Source organism: Carlito syrichta, unplaced genomic scaffold, assembly GCF_000164805.1.
Source record: "Carlito syrichta isolate Samal-C Ts95f unplaced genomic scaffold, Tarsius_syrichta-2.0.1 Scaffold107961, whole genome shotgun sequence".
Classification (NCBI taxonomy): Eukaryota; Metazoa; Chordata; class Mammalia; order Primates; family Tarsiidae; genus Carlito; species Carlito syrichta.
This window is the reverse complement of record NW_007052057.1, coordinates 4,462-8,922: the sequence shown is the minus strand read 5'-3', so window position 1 is coordinate 8,922 and position 4,461 is coordinate 4,462.

Here is a 4,461-nt window from a genome sequence, read left to right as displayed (position 1 = left end):
TTAAAGTTTTGACTTTATGTCTTAGGAATAATAGTTACCCAGTGGAATGGAAAAAGACTTTTGGGAGAAAGCTACTATGGGCACATACCCAGTACACAGATCAGGTAAAACAACATTAGTTATTGATACTAAATGCTAAATTCCTGCTATCTGACCTCATTGGAAGTCAACAACGAAGAAGGTATTTGAGAAATGAGACTTATGACTTATGTATTCCATCAATAAGATTGCTTTATCAAGAATAATATCCACCATGGAGACTGCAGTATGAAAATTGGGTGATTCTTTGACATTTCTATTGACAAGCTTGAAACTGATGAACTAGCAACAAGAAAGAATGTTTCCTCTTCAGGAAGTGGGGACTTAATCAAAGAAAAGTCACAGTATTATAAACCCCATGAGGAAAGGAACTGCATTTCTTTTAACCAGTGTCTAGCATGGAGCCATGGTTTTCAAGTAATATCTGTAGAACAAGTGGGAAGCCATCAACCAATGCTGTGATAATCACCAATTGGGGATTTTTTTCTTCTTAATCCCACTGTCACAGGACCATTAACAGGTTGCCTGGCAGCCATCGTGTGAACATGTCCCTACCCACCTGGCTGTCATGGATTGGTTCAGAAATGAATACCTGACACAGGCAGGGCTCATGAGCCATTTCCTTGGGGAATTTGGAAAAAGAGCTAATGGATTCCAGCCTTGATCTGTCTCCCCTTTTGAAAATAAAATATGCTAACTCAGGAATACTGAATGTCCATTTTCTGTCACATGAGTTGGAAAGTAGAGAAGACAGGAAGAGATGAAACAGATTAGCAGACAGAAGAGCTGAAAGTTAGAGACAGCTTCCTAGGGAACAGTATTTTGGGTTCCAGCCCATTCTCAGAGAGTGGCTACTTCCCTGTCTTTGGGTTCCACAAGGCATGTTGTATTAAAACAAATCTCCATCAGTGCTCCAGTTAGCCCCAGTGAGTTTCTCTTATTTGTAACTAGAAAAATCTCACCAAAGACTTTGAAGAGAAAATAAATCAATGTCTTTTGCAATCTGTGCTTGCTGAGGGATTTGTTGATCTGAAGGTATCATGTCTTTCACAGGAAGTGCAAAGTACAGGTGGCTTCCTCATTTGTACATGTGCTTTGCTTTTTCAGTCACAGGCAGATACTGATCATCACACCATCATTTCAGGATGCACACAATGACAGGCTGTGAAGAGAATCAGGAGACATGGGTTCAAGTCCTAGTTCTACCACCAACATCTTGGCAAGTTTGACCCAGCAGTAATCTCTCTAATTTACATTTCTTATTCAAAAAGGTGGAAGTAATAGTCCCCAGTTCACCAACCTACCAAAAATGAAAAAGTTCTTTGGAAATGATTAATGATGAATTTTTTAAAAAAAATAATGATATACTTGAGTGGGAGCAAACAGCTGGTTCGGGAAGTCCAAGGAAAGAAGTCCTCACCAAAATCACGTATACACACATTAAGCAGGTGAAGAATAAGACCAGAGCAGTCCAAGTGGGTTTGGAGGCAAAAACAGAAACCTTGAGAAGGAACTCTTATTATTAAATCAATTTAAGGTTACTGAGGTATGACATCACTTGCCCAAGTTTGCACATCCAGTAAGTAGCAGAGGATGAATCCACACTCATGGATGCCCAGTGTGGGAGCACACACTCTTTTATGTGTTGTGGTTGTATTTAGAGAATGTTTTATAAAAAATAAACTGAGTCAAGATTACATTTACAACACCAACAAAAGACTCTTGAAAATAAAAGTTTACCTAAAGTAAAAAGAAACGATAATCTTAGGACTTGATAACTTCAATCTGCTTCTAAGTGTAATCAAACAAGTTCAATTTAACTGTCATATCAAACAAAGCACCTTGAATTATTGGGATTTTCTTTTTCTAATTTCTAGTTTTAGTATTTTCAAAACACTCTCATTCAAGCCCCAATGTAGTCTGAGGGTCACTTTTTCTGAAAAACAGTGCTGCCCTTTGGGATCCCTTTCTTTGCCACCCCATGACATAAAGCTTCATTCCTGGTGTTCATCAGGGAGCGCCCACTCTTAACAAATGCCCTGAATTCCTTGGTAGAAATTGTTTTCAAAGAAGATGCAATTGCTACAGTCATGGAAATCAGAGATGAACTATGGGTGGTTAGTTGCTATGCTGTATCTGAGCAGAATCATGTTGTTTTAAGGAAGATAGAAAAGTACGAAGAACTTGAACAAACCATATTTATGGTACAGCCTCATCTTCAGTAAAGATAATGAATAGGTGAATAAAGCAATGAAGTCCTCAACATCCCTGGTTTTTATATTCTGAGACTGAATAAAAGATGTTGTCTGAGAGACAGTTTCCTATCAGTCTAATAGAAGGGTAAACAACTGCTTTGTTCTGGGACAGGAAGGACAGACTAAAGATTTATTCTCTGATTGGGGGAGAAGGGGGGGCACAACCATACAGAGAGCTAGAGACATAGAGAAAATGGCAATAAGAGTAGACACAAGCCTAAATAAAGAGAAAAACATAACAGAGAGACAGAAATGGGAGAAATAGAAATGGAAGAAAGATAAAGATAGATTAGATCTATTGGATAAAGATAAAAAAGATAAAGAAAGATAACTTTAAACAAAAACTGATAGAAATCTAGAGATTTGTAGTTAGAGAGAGAATGGACATGATTAGAGACAGAGGAAGAAGGTAAACATAGACATAAAGCAGAAAGAAAGACAGAAAGGAAAGCAGAGAACATGCAAGACTATGAAGAGACAGAAACAGAAAGTAAAAACAGAAAAAAAAGCACCTGAAACAGAGTCAAGTAGTCAGCTATGCACTGACAGAGAGAGAGAGAGAAGGGGAGGGAGACTTGAGGCAGGTAACAGGAGACATAAGCAAAAGGAAATGAAAGCACAAGAGGGCAGACAGCGTCCGAGTTTAAACTTTCTCGTGGATTATCTGTTTCTCCAACCTGTGTTTCTGCCAAATGCTTAGGCCTTCGTACACCCTATCCCCAGTGCTTGATAATGATGACTTAAGTGCTTATCTTTTTTTGTACCTGAATCTATTAGCACTTTAGTAAATTTTCACCACATTTAAATCATACCTCATTACTAGTGTTCACTTTATCTGAAGAAATCTTCTTAACCAGCTTGGACTCAAAATTTAACAAGCCATCAGTTTCTACAGGACTAACAAGCAAATAGCAGCTGTTTAATTAAAACTTAAGCTTGATTAGGCAACACTACAGAGAGAAAACTCTAGAGGAAAAATATGAAACTCTTAAAAATCAAGTCTGAAATAAAAACTATTTAAACATGAATGAACACCCTTGTACAGTAGAAACTGTAATCTTGTCAGTGCCTCATAGGTTGTGATGGCTGGAGTCTTGGGTTGAGTTTTCATCCCTCATACAGGTTCATCTCTGACTTTGGACTCTACTGGGAGCTTCTTCAAGGGAAAGAACAGGTCTAAGTTCATTTTGTATGTTAAAGTGCAGTACAGGACCTGAAACAGTGAGGGCATTTCAAAGCAAAATAAAACACGAAATGGCATGACAAACTGTCACATCTCATCTGCAATTGTCTTACATTGTATTAAATACAGTTGACTTGGGAAAGGGTAAACCATGCTGTCCCCTTCTTTAATCCCGGGTCTGCCACAGTGACCCAAGATCTAAGATGCAACTTGGCGGAGCATGTCTAATTGAGACAAATGTATGAAATATCTATGGTTAAAAAAAAGGAAGGAACATTTTTTTAGAGAAAATTCACAAAGAACTCTGATCCTTTTCATACCTCCACATCAATTCAGTTTTAAAATTTTAGATAAGAAAATAGCAAGTGGCAAAATTTTTTGGAAAAAATACATTTTTATGTACAAATTGAATATAATTATATATTATAAATTATAGCTCTATTCCTTCCACATTTTGTTTACCAAAAAGAAATCTGTGCTTTCAGGAGGAACCTGAGAGAATCCATGTCAGAAGAAATCTGAGAACATTCTTCCAATACCTCATTTAAAAATAAAAATTATGAGGCCAACGATGATAATTTTTTTTCTGTTTGATAAATTATTCACCACCTTTTCTTCAAATACAAAAGTGAAACATTATTAATCTATTAACCCAGCTGGATGTATAAATCAGATGCTTTGATAAATTATAATCCAATGCAATCTTGACGTGACGTGCTTTTCCAACATTTACACATAATATTTCTGGATACAAATACATATTGATGGAATTGCTTGCTGCCAAGCTGTTTGTGTTTTCTTGTATCGAAGTAAATCTAACTTCATCTTTTTCTATTTTTTAAGAGTCTTAGAGTAGCACTGTACAATGAAACTTTCTGCAATGATGAAGAGTTTCTATAATCTGTGATTATCAAGGCAGAGCCAACCATGGCTTCTGAGTCTTTGACATGAGGCCAGTGTAACTGAGAAAACATTTTGAAATTA